We start from the raw sequence: 20,954 nt of genomic DNA on the forward strand, positions 1-20,954 counted from the left end.
GTAGTGCAATTCCCTTTAATGTTGGGCATTTACCCAAAAACTCTTCATCCTGAGAGACGCCTGCTGTCATCTGAGCGGCACTGAAACCAAACGATTCAGGGAAAACACTGTCAGATGAGGTGAATAAAACAGATAACCTCTTCGTTGTGACACTCGTTGGAGCAGGGGTCAGTTCCACAGAAAATGAACACTTGGTTCTCAAAGTAAGTGAGTGTGTTGTGCCTCTGTCACAACTGCTCTTAAGGGAGGATACCGGCTGTCTGCAGATGAAAAATAGGCAAGCCTGTGCAGGGACACACAAGTGGTCTGCACAAAATTCTGAGATCGTAGAGAAAAAAATTCATGCACACTTTTTCTACAGGCATGCTGCGGGCGACAGGTCGTAGCGAACACTAATGCTACGTTCACACCATTCAAGAACGTGTGTTTTAGCAAGTTTCTTGTGAATTTTGATCCAGGTTTTTTCTTTCACAGCTCTATTGTGATATATGAAAGACCTGGTGTCAAAGAAACGAACCGCAATTTTTATTTATTCTCCTCAATGATCAATTGTCAAACAGTTGGCACTTTTGTATCGGCTGCTCGGTGGCGCAGTGGTGGTTAACGCTGGCCTCGCAGCAATAAGGTCCCCGGTTCAAGTCCCGGCTGGGGGGCCTGAAACAGAACACCGATGGGGGACCTTTCAGTGTGGGGTTTGCATGTCCTCCCCATGCATTCTGGGGTTTTCTCCTGAGACTCCGGCTTCCTCCCCCCGTCCAAAAACATGCTTCATAGGTGAATTAGTCACTCTAAATTGTCCCTACGAGTGAATGTGAGTGTGCATGGGTGTGTGATTTGCGGCCCTCGAACAGACTGGCGATCTGTTCAGGATGTCCTCTGCCTTCGCCCATGAGTGACCGGGATAGGCTATGGCAGCCCTGTGACCCAGAGAGGGACAAAACAGCTTATAAGATGAATGAATGAATGGCAAGTCTGTGAGTGAAAAGGGACACCGTCCATACGTCACTACCAAATCTGAGTTCCTGATTGGTCAAAGGTCAGCCTGGTGTAATCATCAAGGTGCATTCAGTGGCTGCGGTTTTTGTACGTAGAGCCCAAAAATGAGCTTTAAAATCTGACTAGCTACGCGTAAACGTTAGCGTTTTGAATGAAGAGAGACGCACCTATACGCACATCTCAATGAAAGTGGACGCTTGATGTGTTGCAGAGGGCGGTGTGAACGTGGCTTTATACAGCGCATAAGGGTAAGTGAGGGTGAAGTAGATGAGATGAATGTGTCATTCAGATTTTTCATTTTTTCAACACCCCCAAATCTTAAGCACAGCACAAGAAGCCCGTTAGTGCTGTTCAAGTGATAAGCAGGCACTGCTTGTGCGCCAGGACTTCACTAATGATTAGGGTGCGACACAAGAGCGGCACACGACAGCATCACCTGCAGATCATAAGTGCGTGAAACTTATAATATCCCTTAAAATACTTCATGGTATATTTACTACACGCACAGCAATGGACCGTTCCATTTTTATGACGTCCCTTTCGTGTGTCCCAAAAAGAGAACGTCAAGACACAACTACTGTCCCTTTAAGATTCAGCCACTCCCGTCTACAACCCTCCACAGGCCCGGACAACCCATAAACCTGAAACCCTGCAGGGTCCACCCCCATATAAGTTCAAATGACTACTGTATTTGTAGCAGGACAGATCTTCAGAGTAATGTTCAGATGGAAAAGTTTGGGAACAATGAAGCAAACTGTGACAACGGATGACATGTTCGCAAAGATTTGCAGCCTCCTGTCAGGTGCTCAAAAGTTTAAGAAGGCTTGTTTGTGTTATTCCAAGCTAAAGACGACCATTTGTGGCTCAGAGTCAGGTCACCTGTGTTGACCTGTGTGCATGCTATTAGAGCCAACAATGTGCATCGGAGCATCAGTGATAAACCAGAAAGCACGGAAGATGGTAACCTGGTCCAATGAATCACACGGTCTTTTACATTACATGCATGGATGAGTGTGTATCTTATTTAGGGACACGAGGAAGCTCTGAATGAGTGGTCTCCAACCATGTCCTCAAGAGCTCAACATCCTGGACCTTAAATGCCCTTTCATGGAATCAGTATTCTCTGATGACTGTGAACTCTTTCAGGAGGTTGATGCTCCCTGGCACAAAGGAGAAGAAATTTGTTTTGACAGCAAAATGGCAGCAATATTTTTCATTAAATATTTATGTAAATTAGGTCTGTTGAAAAGGTCTTCCTACCCTTCTGCACAAAGACTCTCTTCATTCCAATATATCTACAGAGTATCTCTAAAATGTTGAATGGCCAGCAAGTCCTACTGAAAACTTCTCCCACAAATGCATGTTCCTCACAAATATGGAATTTAAGAAGCCTTATCACAGCAGATAATATACCAATCTGTGATGGAGTAATTGGGCCACGATTAAAATAAAACATATACATGCATTTACAAGAATAAAGTTGTAAAATTATGTTAAAAAAGTTGTTTATGAGAAAAATCCAAAATAAGTGGTAATATTAGGAGAAAATAGTCGTAGTTTTTTGAGAATAAACTTGATATAGAATTATGAGTAAAAGAGTCAATATTTCATGACATGAGTTATAATTTCATAAGTTATAAATTGAGAAGTAATGAGAAAAAAGTCTTAGATTTATAAAGCAATACTCTGTTCACTAAGAAAATCTAAACAACAACAAAAAAAGTGTTAGTTCCGTGTGTCAGAACCAGATTTTTGCATTGAAGGATTTCGTCGACATGCAGCCTAATGTGGATGAAGGCTAACACAACCAACTAGGACGTATTTTCAAAATCTTACAAAACTACTACATACATTTTGGACAGATAAATATTGGTCATACGTCAATATACATGAAAAACAGTGAGAAAAGTTGTGGTCTTCACGTGAAATTTTCAGAGATGGATCCCGAATGAACCACGTTAAAAAAACAGAAGAAGTACAAAAAATCCACACGAAGAGCACGTAAATCAATGGAGGACATGAACTGTCAGTGATTATTGCACTGTTTATAAGCCGTATACGTGATATAAAAGTCACACATCAGTGGTAGATCCGTGAAAAGTCCATTAACAAAATTGCATGGGCATCTCGCAAAAATCACATGCAATTGCATGGTGTGATTGTGTATAAACTACGTAAAATACCTGCGAACTGCACGATTCTCAACTGACCAAAAATTTTGAACAGGTCAAAACTCAATTCATGTAAAGAACCGTCAGCCTAAACCCTGGACGGACATCTGCACACATCGACAAATGACAAACGCAAGAAACACCTGTGAATGACGTATATCACACATGTATCAAAAAATACTTTTAAACAACAACTTTTTTCTCGTAAAATTACGCCTTTTTATCTAACAGTTTGTTCTTTTTTTTAACTTTTTTTTTTATGGTGGCCTTAATACTTTGTCGTACCAAACACAGTGTAAAGGGGGCTTTACTAATCATTTCTGGCTTTATTCTATTTAAAGATCTCATGCGGTTTATAACTGAAACATATTCTGTCAAAAACACCTGGCAACATGCTATTTTGGCAATGAAACAGGCCCTGCCTTTTTGCCTGGCAATCAAGATGCTAAAATCAAAATGAAGATACACTGTCAGAAAAAAGGGTACGGTTGGGGTACGTTTGTGAACACTTAGGGTACAAATGGTGAATATGTACCCTAAGTGAGTCATAATTACACCTTAGGGTACTCATATGTACCATTTAAGGATAAAAAAGGTACAAATATGTTTCCAACCATCAGAGGGCCCACATTTGGACCCTTTATTCCACAAACAAAGGTACAATCACTTGTGTGACAAAAGTAATAATTCAAAGTGTATGAAACGTCACCCAAAATCATTTAATATGTTGTTGGTTATTTATTTAAATAACCAAATATATTTAAGAGACCACACATCTTTTATGACTAGTTCTGAACAGTACACAAGCAAATTATATTTTATTGATTGTGCAGAGCATCAAGATAATACCTTTGAAACATGTATTAATGTGAGCCTGTTTTTTTAACTAATATATAAGTAAAAATATACTTATATTTAATTTAGAGCAAAAGCACAATGTAGACAAAATTATTTGATGTTTTTAACCTTATATGGTGTACTTTAACTTGGCCTAAGTTCAATTTAAATTTCTAGTCTTTGAGCTGTTAATTTAAGTTATTTTTTTTTTCTAATCATGCATTCTCATAAAAAAGTAAATTTCTCTGTTACTACGTTACATTAAGTGTACATATTAGTACCTTTTAGCTTTTGTACCTACACAGGAAAAATGAGAGAGTACTTTTTTCGGAGTTACCATCAGTAATTTTTGTTTAAGTAGGTGTAAAAACGTAGAGGAAATATGTTGGAGTAAACCAGCGAGACCACGCCCACTCTACTTTCTTAAGTTTCGTTTCTTCCGCCATTTTGTCATCCCGCAGCGGCCGGAGGAAGATAGAGGCTGTGACTGAGGTAAGTCTGCTAATTGCTCAAAAATAAGTTGGAAACTTGTTTTAAGCGGGATCGGTTATTTTATCTGTAAGGACTAACTTTTTTGTAGAGGAATGCTGCTGTTCCGCCGTGTATGTGCCTGTGAGGAGATTGAAAACTACGAGCAGGAGTTTGCTAACGGTTAGCCTCAGCCGTTTGAAGTTCAGCTAAATGCAGCCATTAAATAAATTAAGCTGTTGTTTTTATTGGTGTTGTGCCGCGTTCCGTTAAATACATTGAAATATATACATTTTTTCACTAGATAATTCTGTCGCCGTTTTACCGATGTACGCTGGCGTTGATGCACCGGTTGTTGTTGCCGCCTACCCCCCTCCCCTTTTTTTTCTTTCTGTCTTTCTTAGTAAGGAAGCCAGCTACTTTTGAAACGACCAGCTCCATAATTCCTTCTGATATTTATCAGGTCCGTCGAATTCAATGCGTTAATCATTTTCATCTGTAATTTGTAGGAGTCCAATAGCGTTTTATTTTTTTTACACCCCAGTATGGCGGTCCTTCCCATTTATACGTCAGCCTGCCTTAGCTGCTGTGCGCGCGCAGCCACCAATTCTCGAATGCAAGACAGTGACAGACTGTTTAGGTTGTCATGATCGCTCATTGTTGGTCAAGCAAAGTTTACACTGTGTTGTTGATTTTGAACATTCTCCTGCAGAGATTATTCTTTTTAAATGGAGGTCCGTGATTCCAGATACTCGTCACGATTTCCCATACCAAAAACTCATCTATAAACCAGGAAAAAATAAAAAAATTTAAATGAACTTCCAAGAAATAAATCTGTAGGCCCTTAGAAGCCAGTGCATTGTCGCCAGTGTTTTTTTTTTTTAGCAGTTCTGCAAATTCTGCAACATTGCTGTGGCAGCTAGTGTGAACTGTATATTTGCCATTACTATTTTAAAATGTATTAATTCATTTGGAACAGGGCTTAGATCTGAATAAATACTGTGTTGGTACCTTTTGGTGTTGTAATGTTTTTTCTTTTTTGTAATATATTATTTTTTTTTCCCACCAGGAAAAATGCAAGCTGTGCGTGAACATGTCGAACGCCAAAAAAAAATGTTTTGAAGTTCAGCTGACCTTCAAATCCTTTTGGGAATGCGGTGAGTGGAAACATCACAATTTCCAGCATTTTTCTTTACAGGAATCAGTCAACTTTGTGGATAAACTGTCAGCTGTGATGCAAACAGATTTTTTTTAATTGCTTTTTAATTTAAAGATAATTTCTGTGCTGTATTCTAAACATAATTTTGCTGTGTTCACAGCTGTCCAAAAGTTTAACATCCCAACCTTGGACTTGAAAGTGTTTTATGACTCAAAGACAGAAGTTGATGAGCAGGTTTTTGATCTCCTGTTGAAAAACCCAAACCTTGGTGTGTTGGAAATTTGTCTGGCCGAAGATACAAATCCAGAAGGTGAAGTTCTTCTTTTAAATTGTAATTTATCTATTTTGTTTTGAATGGTTTTGGGTAAATTCCCCTTTGATGCCTGAATTTATTTCCAAGGGAAATAATCTGAGTTTTTCCTTTTAAAGTACATGCTAAATTAAGAACATTTTTGAGTTGAAGAGTTTTGATTGTATATTTGCATCAATAGGAGTCTGAGGGTTAATGATTTATTTGACAGGATAGTGTGGGGAACAAAACACGGGCAAATAAGTGAGTTTTTTATCCTATTGCTGTCTTAGACAAGATAATAAATCTGCTAAACTGTTAAGTCGGTCAGTATTTAAAAATCTTTGTTTTTACTTTTTTTGTTTTTGCTATCATACTAATTTAAATATTACAGTAACTGAAAGCTTTAATACTTTGACAGATCAGCCGAGTTGTCCTGCAAAGAGCTGCAATACCAGTTGAAGTGGAGATACTGAAGTGGACTCAGATGACACAATAATATTACAACACAGTCCTACAACAAGACGAAGAGTTGAAGACACCTCTCTGGCCAAAGTAAGTAAATAATCTATTCACAAAGTCATTTCAAGCATTCAAAGTCAGGCTGTCTTTCCAATTCAGTTTAGTTGTCAAACAGTGCAGTAAGGCAGATCATCCAAACTAGTTTAAAGTTTTCTAGGGAAACAGCAGATTGCACCGAGTAAGTCACAACACATTGAATACATTCTGGAATACTGTCCTCATCATACAAACATATAATTCTTCTGTATTTCCTTCAACAAAGCTCTGCATAATTAACAAGATATTGACTATACGGGCGATAGTGGCTCAAGTGGTTGAGCGGGTCGTCCAATGACCGAAGGGTTGGCGGTTCGATCCCCGCTCCCACCAGCCAAAAAATGTCGTTGTGTCCTTGGGCAAGACATTTCACCCTCCTTGCCTCCAGTGTGGCTCCACTGGTGTGTGAATGTGCATGAATGATCCTGGTGATGGTCAGAGGGGCTGTAGGCCCGAACTGGCAGCCACGCCTCTGTCAGTCTGCCCCAGGGCAGCTGTGGTACATCAGTAGTTACCATCACCAAGTATGAATGAGGAGTGAATGAATAATGGACACAATGTAAGAACTTTGAGTGACTTGAAAAGCGCAGATAAATCCAATCCATTATTATTATTATTATTATTATTATTATTATTATTATTATACAAAGACAGGCATTGATTATGCAGTTTTTGAGGGGGAAAAATGTTTACTGGGACATGGTTTCTGCAGTTCAATTGGAATACACCTTCAAGTTCTTGACAGGACTGTTTTGCAGAGTTAACCGGCCTTAATTTCCCATCATGCCATTGTTTACGCTCCCGTTACCTTACAGTTCCTCACAACCCCCAAGCAACAGAATTGGCGTGCAATATTGGAGCTATCCAGCCTTATAGATGTGAGCCAGATGCCAATTCAGACGACAAGAATGAAGACAAGCGGAACAGGGAGCTTGTGGCCTGCCAAATGTAGCTTGTACGTAACAACTAAAAGCTTTCTCAAATTACCGTAAATTCCGGACTACAAAGCGCACCCGATTACAAGCCGCACCCACCCATATTCACGTGTTTGACTGCTTTTATACATACACAAGCCGCGTCAGAGTACAAGCCGCGCATGTGATAGCCGATATTGTCATCCTGACAGATCACGCCCAGCATCCCAGAGTGAGTGCAATACATTAGCACATTGTGGGTGGTGCCAATTTTGCCTCTGGGTCACGTATTTAAGTGTATCGACATCTGACAAACAGCATGGAGCTGTATTCTGTTCACAAGTCCCTCAGTTATGGTGTTTTTATTTCATTTTTTTTTTTTACTTATTGACAATCTAGGTATCTAACATAAAATTACAAACAGTAACCATATAATCAACATTACATCCCTCAGTTATAATGAGGAAATTTACATCCGCGATTCCACATTTCCCATGAGTCTTAGGGGCTAAAGGCGGGGCCAACGCCCGGCTCGCCATTTTGTTGTACGTGTTTAAGAATTAGCAGCAGTGCATGGAGGGGTGAACGGGAAAAGCTCTCCTTCCGCTTGTGTCGCAGCAGCGTTATGGGAGTAACAGGACTGGTTAGAAAACACAACGGTAAAATAAAGCAGCGGCGACTGAAAAGCGCGCGCCTCAGTGCAGCGCGTGCGTCAGAATTCGGAAGCCTCTGCACTCCGCGGACGCCTCTGCGCTCCGCTCCCGCCCCGCGCGCTCCTTGTCTCCCCTTCCTATCTACTCCGACACCTCTGGCCAGGGCAGCTTCAAGGAGGAGCACTTCGTCCCCATTGCGCCGGTGGATGGAGCAAATCGTTTCTGTGCAAAGCAATCGGACTTAATACTGTACGTTTTGTGTATGAGGGGCGGATGCGTTGTTACGTGTGGGAGCCATCAGACTGCCATCGGCCCCGCAGCTCAATCAGCAGGAGAAGATGTCTCCAGCTCACACGGAGGCTGAGTTTTTCAAAGCAAAATTCCGCTTTTACGGTTTCCTTAGAAACCGTAAATGGAGTGTAAATTCACTCCATGCGCTGTTCTCTCCGTCACGCAGCAAACCGGCTTTTCCAAACCCGTTGGTGACGGTGGACTTTTTTACGCTGCTTTTAACGATTGCTTTTAACTTGAAAGCTTCAACATAATGTAGCGGCGATCACGTGCACGTTGGGTCTAATGGCCCCAAAGGATTCTGGGATGCGGCCGGGCATGCGTGTTTCGTTTTGTTGAACCATGACTGAAGTGTCTAAGACCTGAAGTCAACTCCATGCTGTTTGTGTTGAATAAAAATGCCTCGTGCTTGGTGTTAGATAGAGAATTCAAACTATTCACTGAGTTCGAAAATACGTACATGGCGGCCGCCAATTAAATCCATAAATTAGCCGCGTCACTGAAAAAGCCGCAGGGCTGTAAGCGCAGGAAAAAAGTAGCGGCTTGTAGTCCGGAAATTACGGTACATCTTTTCATCTGCTCCGGATTCATCCCAATTTGAGAAAATAAATATTCAGAAACACAATGCTACATTTTAAAAAATAACTTTCATTGGAGTGGGTCCCCCATTTTTAACATGTCGCAGTATAAGTTTAAAAGAACACGTTTAAAACTGCACATCTTGAGTATTCACTCAAATTGGGATGAATCAGGAACAGACAAAATAAATGCAGTTTGAGGAAGGTCTCTATTGTGACGCACCACATGAAATGAGGTGGGTCAGAGTCCCTCTGCTCTGCTCTATTCTGATGCGTCCACTTGCAGACAAACAGATCCATTAACATCTTCATCATACTTGTCTGAGCTTGATCTAAACTATGGCCAGAAAGCTTCAATATTGCTCACCATTTTGGTTTCACCACTGTTAGTTTTAGGTTGGAAGGACTGTAAGCTAGAGGGAGAGGGCGTGAACAAAGGGATGATCGGACATCAGCAGAGGGTTACTACTGTGTCAATAGCCCCGCCTACAACTCGGAAGTTAATTTCTGATCAACTCCAAACCACTCTGCACAAACTGTCTTTAAACATCATCTCAAAGTGCTTTAACCCCAGTATCAGTGCTTGCAGTTGTATTTTTTATTATTAATATGGACTTTTAAATTTGATCCAATAGGTGGTTGCTGTCATTGGTGAGGATGCATCATCCGTTGACGGTCATGTGAATGTCCTGCATATCCAGTACAGCAAGGTGCGAGAGGATATACTAAAGAAGTACCCTTTCTTGAAGACAACCTCAGGGGTCAGTGACATTTTAAATCAGTTCTCAGCTTAAAATACATTTTGAATGTTAATATAAGCTGAGACATCTGCTAAAATGACCATTAACAGCTTTAACTTAATTGTAAAAACATTGTAATTTTCTAAACCCATATATAAATATATAGTCATTCAAGCTAAGTAATATTTATACAATGAGATCACTAAAGGGAAATGGCAATGAAAGAGGCAACAAAGAATATTAGAATGTTTTATGTCTTTTGTTTGTTTTAGTTAAAGTGAATGATTAATTTTCTAATTTTTTTTCAATTTTCAGTTGTTTGATGAAGTTGACCGAATGCATCCATCACCTGTCAGTTTAAGCCAGCGCTTCAAGGACGGCGTTTACCAGTATTGTGCCAAAGGTGCTTGAGCTTGTTCAAAGAAAAGCTCCATTAGCTAAAGTCTCCAAAGAAGCAAGGGAAGAGATGCTTGCAGAGGATCTACTAGGTATTGACATAAACGTAATCCTTGGTAATCTTTAGTGTGTTTTATAGTTCTTCTTTTTAGAATTCGTATCAATATTATCTTATCACATTTATGCATTTTATTTAAATTATTCATTTAAACTTGGTTATAAGTTTACTTTTTTATTATCTATTTTTAGAAAATGTAGAATGCAGTAGAAAGATGTACTTAAAATGAGGTCTAGTGCTTCTTTTGTTAATGTCACAAGTTTTATTTCATGGTTTAAAAATGGTAACTGAAGTGCTATGTGCTGTTTACAATTGATCAAATGTTAAGGTTATAGTTGCAATGAATGCAATGTGAACTGAAGGAAAAATATAGATTTTTCATTATTGTAAAATTGCTAATAATTGTAAATATATGCATCCTGTTGTGATACTGTACATACTGTGAAAAGTTGTATTGTCAGCATTGTAATTGTTTTGAATGTTTAATAAATGTGATAAACAGTATACTGGTCTTTTAATGTGCTGTATCTGGTACAAATTTGCCATCAAAGGGTACAAAAGGCTTGTCACTGGGGCAGTACCCTTAAAAGAACAAATTTGTACCTTTTTTAAAGGTACATTATGGTACCATAGCACTATAAGGTACAATTTAGTCCACAGAGGTACATATTTGCCTTTGAAAGGTACATACTGAAAGGGTACAGATATGCACCTATATGAAAGGGTACAACATTTGTACCCTTGAGGGTACTGCCCCAGTGACAAGCCATTGTACCTCTAAAGGTACAAATTTTGCACATTTTTTCTGACAGTGTAACTTTTTTACACATCGTGGTGTGTTGAGATGAATACGTTTCTGTAAAGTGACAGACCTTGTTTGAAGGATCTCAGAGGACTGTATATGGTTTTAATTCTTGTGCTATCTTAGATGACCCCACCCTTACTTTGACGTGTTATTCATACCATTACAAAGGTGGATAAAGGTGGAAAGATTTCATGTAATCCATGGACACCAGTGAAGATCACAAATCATTGAAAAAAAATGTTCAGAGCACTGTATAGTGGGTCTAGATGACCCAGCTCCCAATGGTAAAATGCCTAGGATAGCACAAGAGTTAAACGTCATGCCAGTGAAATACTGGAGGCTGCTGGGCTCTTTAAATGTGGCTGAACGTTTTTCCTTTTCTCCAGATGAGGACCTGACACATCACATAAAATGTGTTGTGACCTTTTTCAATATTAATCAGATTACAAGACATTACAAGAGAAAACAATGGGATATACTGATAGCTTTCATAAAACTACTACAGGTCTTATCTGGGATGAAACAACACAGAGAATGTGAACAACGAAGACCTGTTTTCTCCAAGGCTGAATCAATTACCTGATTACTGTACTCCCATAACAAACGCATAATTAATGAGAAACTTTAAACCTTCATGAATAACAAATTATTTGCTTGATTAATTGCTTTTTTGGAAGAGGTGTAGATGTGAAACGATTAGTATACCAGGATGTTAATCTGCTTTAAGCACTTTTTTAAGACCTGCTCAGATGAAAGTGGTCTTTTAAATTTGTTGTGGCATTTTTTCTGAATATGAGCATATATCCAAAAAAAAAGAAGGAAACGTTTGAAGAAGAGCATGTTTGTGATGTAGAAAATACACTACTGGTTATTTTAGGTTGGAATTATGAGGGATTCTTGGATAACATGTAAACAGAGAGCTCTCAGTAATGGGGAGGGGCAGGGTTACTCCACACCAATGGTCTCACCCACAACTCAGAGGTGAACTCCTGCCTCTCTGCAGAAACTATGTCACAGAAAATGTTTGTTATTGTTGGCTAAAAACGGCACAATCATAATTAAAAGACCACTGCGAACACTTGGAAAATAAATCTAAAGATAATCGGAGTAGAGCTTTAAGAGTCTTCAGATCTTGATTCTGTTTCAGTTTCCTTTAGTTTTCATGTAAATGGTCATTTTTCAAATGACTTACACTTCAAACAACCAACAAATATGACTCTTCTCCTATTTTGGGGACAACATAACCTCACACAAACCGCACTATAAATATCTACAATCTGTTTTTGAGCATAAACACAAAGCTACTCTTCACTTTGCTAAATAATTTACCGCGATCTGGTTTTGAACCACACAGGAATCGTGATCAAAGCATCTTGCGGTTTGGGATCTTACTTATTTATTCATATAGCTTCTGTTACAATTGCCATGGAATATTCCATCAGATTCCTAATAAGAAAGCTAATCATCAATTAGAGTCATTTTGTATTGTGATTGAAGCAGTGCATGTTGAAGTGAAACTATCAGGCCCAATTTCTGCGTTTCAGCTAATCTTTTGATGTGGAGACAGTGGAGGCCAACACACACAGTTCACTTCATTTTCATCCACATCAAACCGCTAACCTGACACCCCCTGCCCTCTATAAAACGGTCTACTTTCATGTTTATTTAACAATTTATTCCCCCTTTACCTAGCTATCTCCCTGGGGATTTGCATTTACTTTGGGTATGTCCACACAGCAGTCATTTGAATTTTTAGCTGATCAAAACAACATTAAGACTGATTTATATTCATCATTGTTCCCTCTGACTGTGCCTTTGTCTCACCTCATAAAAACCTCATGGCCCAAGCGACCAGGAGCCGCTCTGTCACATGACAGACTTGTGCCTCATTGTGTCACTTAATGAGACAGGCTGTTCTTCTTGGCTCAAATGAAACAAGACTATCCTCTTTCCATCTTCAAGTCATTAAATCCCAATTTCTAGGCAACCTGACTGCCGCACTGTCGGCTCCAGTGGATGAGGCATAAGACTCCAAGCAACTTTCTACCACAGTGCCAATTAAACAAATGCTTCAATGGGCACTCATAGGTAATATTCTGATGTTCCAACGGTTGGTTTTGTAGGTTTTCTGAGAATCCCTAGGAGGTGGAGGACCTACAAGACCCAAATGTGTTAAGTGTGAATTTATTTGCAGATGCTGCTGCGGAAATGATCCGCTTTGGATGGCTGGGTGGAGAATAACGCCTGTAGGTGGCAACCATACTTCATCAACAACGGAATCCCACAACATGCACGGAAAACACGCGCGCAGCCAAATCAGATCCGGCCTTTATGCGTTAATGCTATTGATCCCTGATAATGAATGAGCGCTGGGTGATTTAAACGGCTTGATGGACGCGCAGGCAAAGTGGTCAAAGTTAAAGTGGTCTCCGGGCGATCCTGGAACACTCTCACGCCCACACATGCGCGGATCCACTTAAGCACACACACGCGCGCTTGTGAGTCACACGCGCATGGCGGCGGGTGGTGGTGGTGGAGGTGGGGGGTTGCGCCTGGAGATCTGAGCGCGCTCGCTATTCCAGTCATGGACTGCAGCGAGCGGGGGGACCATTAGGAGCCGGTGGCAAGAACCCGCTTTGCGTGCAACACACGGATGCTGATGCTGCTGCCGCGCCACGCGGTCCAGACCACGCGCGCCGACAGGCGGAAGGATCGCTTATGCAATCAGAACCCTAAATTGCTTTGGCGGGGAAAACGGCGCTCGTGGAACCTTCCTGTAGGACTTGACAGGGGGAAGCTGTGAGCCACATGTCCTGTGACTGTCAGGGCAAGCCGTGGGTTCTAGACAGACGTGCGTAACGGTTGAGGCGGGATGGATGTGGTTAATTTGATCTAAAAAAACGGAAGAGAGGGCTTTTTCTTTTATTTTCTTTGGAAAGGATTTCTGCATCCCTTCCTGCACTTTTTTTTAACCAAAACTACTAGATTTCTTTATTTTTTATTTATTTTTTACTAAATCAAGAACATGTGCGATATTTCCTGTATCTATTTCTAAACAAAAGTGGATTTAAGAAGCCTTATGTCTAAAATGATCATCTTTGGACTTAATCTCCTTTTTGATGGAGTGAAACGGCCTAAACGGACTTAATTCAAAAAGGGCGAGAAAAAAACTGCAGGATTTCCTCCTCCTCCTCAGTCCAGAGGAATACCATCAAGTCCAGGAGGCTAACCACTCGTCTTGTGTTTTTTTTCTCCTTTTTTTTTCTTTTGCTTCTGTGGGAATGGTGGCCGCGGCGCAGATTCACGCAACTCTTCCAGAGTGTTTGGCGTTTTTTCGCAGGCAAGCATCTTGACTTGTGATCGAGAGAGACGCGGACTGCAGCAGCCTCCAGCCTCCTTTCACATGGAGATTTGTGTCTCGCACATACTGCAAATCTTGGAAACGTGGACGGGGGGGCCCTGCTGCATTTCCCTACGCTGTTCTCCTCGAATTTATTCATTTGGGAAACAAACGTGAGTATTCCATGAAACTGTGCGCCGTTAGGGCATTCATTTTTTTTTAAATCTGTATCCGCGCGCGTAGACGCATCCAACCCCCGTTATTTAAGCCGTGATTTACGCGCGGATGAAAGACTTACATGTAAAGAAGGAGACTTTTTTTCTACCTCCGCATCTAATCTCTGTAGGTAGGTTATGAGATCTGTCGCATTCTCTTTCGGGGGTGCGCGTTTCTGAAGGTGTGTGTGATATAAATAAAGATGGATAAAGATAGGAACAGAGAGGGGGGGTCGAGGGAATGTGGGACTAACTGGTGGAAAGAGGGGGTGGGGGGTGGGGTGAATGTACGTTTGAACGTTTGGTGTGGAGTGTGTGGTAGCCCCTGTTGCCAGTAGGACATTATGATAAAAAAAAGGCCTACGTCATATGGTAATTCAAATTCAGTTCAGGTATTCTCAGCATACACGTTTGCCGCAAAAGGGCGCCGGATTGGTCAGGTGGGCTGGATGGTCCACGTGAAGGGCGCCTTGAGTTTGGATGTGGGGAGGCAAAAGCTTCACTTCCAGTTTATGTGCTGCAGAACTACTCCTTTTAGCCACATTTGCCCTCTTTTAGTGATCAGTCGGAATCGAACCCACAGTCAAGGCAGTGTGGGTCAGAGATGTCCTGCATTCTCCTATTAAACCACAAAAATAAGTCCGGTTCTAAAACCTGGGGGCTTGTTGCACTGCCAGCCTTGAGAATGTAAGTGGGAGCTGTCCATCAGTGTGTGGTGCTGAAAATTGCGTTTGCTTAAACATGGACAGAGGCTGCATTTAGAGCACTGACATCACAACTGCAATTGTCACCAAAAAAATAAATAAAAAGGAAAAAGCATTCCTCTTAAAACTGAATGACCCGTCCTCAAATGTACCCTACTATAGTCGCATCTGGCGTTTTACAGCCAGCCTGTCGCACCAGGGACACACTGAGTGTAAAGTGTTGCTTACAACAATCTTTGCATGCATGTTTGAGCACTGCCTTATCCAATTTGCACAAATGCCTATGAAGCCTTTTTGATTGGCTTGGACCTGGACATATAGAAATTAAAATCTTTGGCTTGCTTAAAAAAAAAGTCAAATACGTGAAAGTTTTTATATCAAAAAGGGCTGCATTGGTTCAACAACATGAATTCTGCATAGCCAAATGCAGCCCCTCAGCGATTGCTATCCAGTTTTTGCCCTGATGCTGTAAGACGTAACAAGCTATTTCTTTCTGCATTTAATCAGAAATCTGCTGATGCGTCGTTATTTCAGTAATATCCCTGTAAGTGCTAAAATTAGAGCCTTGCACATGTAAGTGTCTCAATAGGGCAATAGGCCACCTGAGCTGTCAGACTGAGCTCCCAGATAAAAAAAAAAAAAAGTAGATCTGCGGCATCTCTGCTCTGGAACAAGTGTAGTGTTCTGCTCGGATGAGAATTTGTGGTCATGGAGGTTGGTAAACCTGACATAGGTGCTTAAAAACAACTGCAGGGCTTGGCTTGTGAGTTGGGATTTATAAACTTGTTAAACTTCTGGGTCATAGGGAGAGAACCATCAAGGCATAAGAAATGTCCACACTCTGACGTGCATTATAGATTTTGGTATTTACCTGCCTGCTCAGAAAAAAAAAAAAAAAAAAAAAAAGTAAACCATACCGGGTCTGTTCTCTGCAACAGCCCTGACAGAAGTCTTCACTGTGGGAAATAAGCACTTGGGTGAATGGATTTCTCTTCATGCGTGACATACACGTAGTCAACCACTGGTACACAACAGGGTGAGCGGTGACTCATCTAACTATGTGAGCCTTTTTTCTCCTCACTGAAGAGCAGCTTTTGTTCTTGTGCAACCTGTTCTGTAAAAGAGGTAATTTATGTTCAAAGCGATAATATTCCTCTATAAATTTCTCATGACAAGCTGCCTTCTAACTGCTCTCTACCGTAAGGGTGATTCATTTTGCTTCGTCTCCTTCTTGCTTTTGGAACAAACAACCCAGACTGGTTTTGTGTTCTGCTTCTTTGATTGTAATTTGTAATTTTCTGTGTATTTGCCAAATGGGTGTTATATCACTGTCTCTAATTGTTTTTACTTTTCAACTAACGTGATCTCTCCAGCTCCAGCTGACAGGGCACAGTCATCCTGACAAACTACCATATTTTCCACGCTATATTGCCAGATTATAAGGCACTCCATCAATGGATGATCTATTTTCAAACTTATGTCATAGGTAAGGTGCACCGAACGATAAAGTGTATCAAGTGAGACAAAGGAGTCAGAGATAAGTCTATCAGTCAGACTTCATTTAATTCTAGAAGTTGTTTGTGACATGCTGCACGTTAGCCTGATAGCCCTAAAACAACGTTTTCTGAGACCACGCTAACTCCCAAACTTGTCAGTAACATGTTAAAGAAAAAACACAGTCGACACCGCTACACGATAGTCACATTTGCGTATTCATAATACTTAATTCCAAATCTTGCTTGTAACATGTAAAAAAAAAAAAAAAACCTAACTGATACCGGTAAAACAAATGTTACAGTGACTACGCTAACCCCCAACCTAGTTAGTAAGACATAAAAAAAAACATTCTGACACCATTAAACGTTAAGCGTGTCTCTAGACATTGGATTTTGGGGTAGGTCTACACCTACCGGCAGTTTTTTAGGGTAAGCCATTTTTGCAGAGTGTGTGCATCTCCCAAAATCTCATCTACATCATAAAGAACTACCAGAATCAGCCATTTTAACTGGCTCTATTTGTAAGTCAAGCAAACATCAAACAATTCAGCAAAATGCCCTTTACTAGTGAGCTATCTTATGAAACACTAGCTTTTTTCTTTTTTTTTCTTTGAGCCATAGGAGCCAAAATAATTGGCAACTGGGTCTTCCCGGGATTTTTACACACAACACTAAGCATGGTGTGATGCTAATCACTGAGCAATTTTAGGAGCTATTCACACACGTGTGATGCTTCCTTAATTTAGTTGCTAAATTATGAGTCATCCAAACTCAAATTTGTAATTATTTTTGTTCCCACCACCCTCAGGTTACTGGCCACTTAGAATGTGCACAAGAGTTCAGTGATGCTGCAGCCAAATCCCATTTGGGAGTGACATTTTTGAACAAAAGTACTTTTGTGTAGGACTTGTAAGGCATCTGGCTGTGATAATTCCGTTAAAGGCCAAAGATTTGTTTTGTCTAAGAAATGAGTCCATTAACAGACAAAGAATGGCTGATGGGGGATAGGCACACAGAACAGCTGGAGCTTTTGTGTTTGAAGTTCTCGTCATGGTTGTAAGACTTTGCTGCTGTACAAAGAACGTATGTGAGGAATTTTGTCCTGCGGTGGATTGCTCATTTGCCTCCTGAAGCAGCGTGGGTTAGGCTTCCATCCCTGTCTGACTGTAAACAGCAGAATGGACAGAGGAGCAGCGAGCTATTATTCTTTTCAAGCGTTATGAACAATAAAGGTTTTGGACTACACTGTTGTCACCTCACAGGAATCACGCTTGACCTTTCTGTGTGTGTTTACTCTGTTTACAGATTTTCAAAGGCATTCACTTTTGTTTAATAGATGTGAGTAGGAATTTGCTTGAATTTTACAGGAATAGAAATCTCTCAAGTGATTTTTTTCTTATCGAGTTTTTAAACTCCGGAAAATATTCGGTACAAGCCCTCCTCTTATTTTGCAAATAACTCCCCTGTCATCCATCAAGTCTATGATAGCGGTTTTGCTTGAATCATAACCGGGTCTTTCCATGCTGAACTGTGCAGACTCAGAGGGTAGAATATATATATGTATATATATATATATATATTTTTGGAAAGATGCTGGTTTCAGCGTGTCAACAGCAAAACTGCTGATTCATTTTCAAATTACTATCCTCTGCATTGCACTTATGTTTTTGGTGACTGATGGAGGCTGTCAAGAGTATTTGAAGAATATGTTTTACTAAACATGGGTGCTGCTTTGTTGTTTCATCAATTTAAATGGTGGCACTGTTGCTCTCCATACTTCTCTGCGATATGAGGATTTGTGATGAGAGCTGGGCTAATCTATGTCTAACACTCAGTCTTGGATAAGCTTTTAAAAGAAGACAGATCATCCATTCCTGCATACTCAGTATTTACTTATATAAAAGGAAAGATTGAAAAATACATTAGGATGTCCATTAATTCCAATATAGTACATTCTAATATTGTACAATTCTTATTTAGTACATTCTAATATTGTACATTTGAAATTTTTTAATTAAAACAATATAATATTAGCTCCTTGAATATAACAGAAACAAAAGCATAATAACCTTCCTAAAAATCTTTACATTTTATTGAACAGTATTTAAAGGGCTGATATGCATTTTTTAAGCCTTTTATAGTAACCTATATACACATTTTGGTATTACCCTTTGGGTAAGGGTTAGCCATATAGGAGCTGTCTTGTTCAATACTGAATTTCATATTTCATATTAAAATCGTTGCCAGTGATCTTTTAATCATGATTATGCAGTTTTTAGCCAAAATACAAAGCCTGTCATTTTCAATAACATAGTTTCTGCACAGCGGCAGAAAATTATTAGAAATTCACATTTGAGTGTTTTTTTTTGTTCGAAATTTACAAGGATTCAAATAAAGATATTGTCATAAATGCATTTTAAAGCTTAATTTTCTGTGTATATGTACTCCGCCATCAGAAAAATGCCATGAGAACATTTTATGAACAAATAGAACATTAATAAAAGAAAACCTTTGCAGGGATGTTCTTTGGATAGATAAACCAAAATACATCAAATTCTTCTTGTCACTTTGTGGTAGAGACCAACAGCATGTAACTATAACAGCTGGTATGAGGTGAGTGAAGATTGCTTAATTTGCAGCCACACGATCTGGGCACTGTACTGTTGCAGAGTTAATTGTAAATTCATGGCATTTCATTGTTTTCTTGGTTCAAATATGCAGCCATCTGTCTGACAGCAAAAGCTTAAAGTGAACTGGGTCATACAACAGGGCAATGATTGCAAGCACAGCAAAGAAAACCAGCAAGAACCAATAGAAACTTTGGAAATGCAGGAAATAATTTTGTTTAGGAAAGTGGGTTAAAGCTATCTAACAACTCTAAAAGACTGTTGACTTCTTATCAAATACAGTGGTTTTCAATTCCTCAACGTTACGGATTAACATTTGAAGACCCTCTGTGGTTAAAATAGTGTTTTTGGTATTTTGAAACATGTTCTTGTGCATTTTACTGATGATGGAGGACGTATAGAAAGAAAGTTAAGCTTGAAATTGCATTTCTGATTATGTCTTTATTCAAACCTTTTAAATCAGGAGCAAAAAAAATAAATAAATAAAAATCTGAAAAAAATTTCTTTTGTGATGTAGAAAATACGTCTTGATTTTATTTCGTCTGAACTAACATCTGACTCAAAACTGTACAGTTGGATAGCTCCAATATTCATTCATTCATTTTCTGTACCGCTTTGTCCCTTTCGGGGTCACGGGGCTGCCGGAGCCTATCCTGGCTACTTGGGCGTAGGCAGGGGATACCCTGGACAGGTCGCCAGTCTGTCGCAGGGTAGAACATCCACAATCACACACCCATGCACTCTCACACTCACACCTAGGGACAATTTAGAGTTGCCAATTAACCTATGAAGCATGTTTTTGGACAGTGGGAGGAAGCCGGAGATCCCGGAGAAAACCCACGCATACACGGGGAGAACATGCAAACTCCACACAGAAAGGTCCCCCATTGATGTATTTTTCATGTCCCCCAGCCGGGACTTGAACCAGGGGCCTTCTTGCTGTGAGGCAAGAGCGCTAACCACTGCGCCACCGTGCAGCCCTAGCTCCAATATTGTTTGCCATTTTTGTTGCATCGGTAATGTCAGGTTGGGGGTAGGCAGCGGGGGAACACATAAACAGAGAGCTCTCAGCAACAGGGTGGGGGAGGTGTGGTGGTGTTGCACCAAGGAAAAGATCCCACCCACAACTCAGAGCCGAATTTCTATCAATCTCCTGCCGCTCTGCAGAAACTATGTCCTAGAAAACGACACAGGTTTTTAGATTTTGGGCTAAAAATCCTATTTGGCATAAGAATAATTAAAATGATCAAAATTGAAAGACTACTTTTAAGGGACTTTAAAGCCTTGTTTATACTGAGCAGTACGGTATGGTTTAGTTGGTCTAAGCAATTCAGACAAGCGTTTCCACTCAAACTGCAGAGTATAGACCGATTGTGTGGCTTTGCATTATAGTAGTGCGATTACAGCAAAAGCAAAGCAACAACAGCAACAACAATGGACGTCATCCAGCAGCTTTTTTTTCCTTTAGGAAAAAAACTTCTATTTACTTTGTAGACTGTGGGCATCGAAGAGGAATACGCTGGTGCTGGTTTGGCGCTTTTTTCTTTTTTAATGACCTTCCACCAATTAACGGGTTTCATCATGTGATGACAATAGCTCCGCCCTAACTTGTCCGTTGAACTTTTCCTACAACCAACAGAAGCCCAAAAATGGTTCAGT

The 20,954-nt window shown here is 40.2% G+C and overlaps 1 protein-coding gene and 1 long non-coding RNA gene across 10 annotated transcripts in view; both read left to right on the top strand.

Moving 5' to 3' along the window:
* The first annotated feature begins 4,094 nt into the window (after positions 1-4,094).
* Positions 4,095-10,612, top strand: LOC110014339 (uncharacterized). 6 transcript variants are annotated; one of them, XR_013655138.1, is made up of 7 exons: positions 4,095-4,496; positions 5,542-5,629; positions 5,792-5,941; positions 6,342-6,475; positions 7,294-7,433; positions 9,550-9,675; positions 9,970-10,612. It is a non-coding gene; the product is annotated as an uncharacterized LOC110014339 (long non-coding RNA). The 6 variants fall into 6 exon arrangements; XR_013655137.1 differs by lacking the exon at positions 7,294-7,433 and adding an exon at positions 6,153-6,184 and having other exon boundaries at positions 4,097-4,496; XR_002872776.2 differs by lacking the exon at positions 7,294-7,433 and having other exon boundaries at positions 6,153-6,475.
* Positions 10,613-12,472: 1,860 nt separating this feature from the next.
* The window catches only part of lrrc4cb (leucine rich repeat containing 4C, genome duplicate b), an 82,169-nt gene continuing 73,687 nt past the window's right edge, over positions 12,473-20,954 (top strand). For 3 of the 4 annotated variants that reach the window (XM_078945016.1, XM_078945017.1, XM_004066847.5), the window contains exon 1: positions 12,473-14,426. The gene's annotated coding sequence lies outside the window, so the exon portion shown is untranslated. Of the gene's footprint in view, positions 14,427-14,446; positions 14,600-20,954 lie in introns of those variants that run through there. The other variant, XM_078945018.1, reaches the window with a different exon arrangement.

Source organism: Oryzias latipes, chromosome 3 (assembly GCF_053564925.1).
Source record: "Oryzias latipes strain Hd-rR chromosome 3, Olatipes_Hd-rR_3.1".
Lineage (NCBI taxonomy): Eukaryota > Metazoa > Chordata > Actinopteri > Beloniformes > Adrianichthyidae > Oryzias > Oryzias latipes.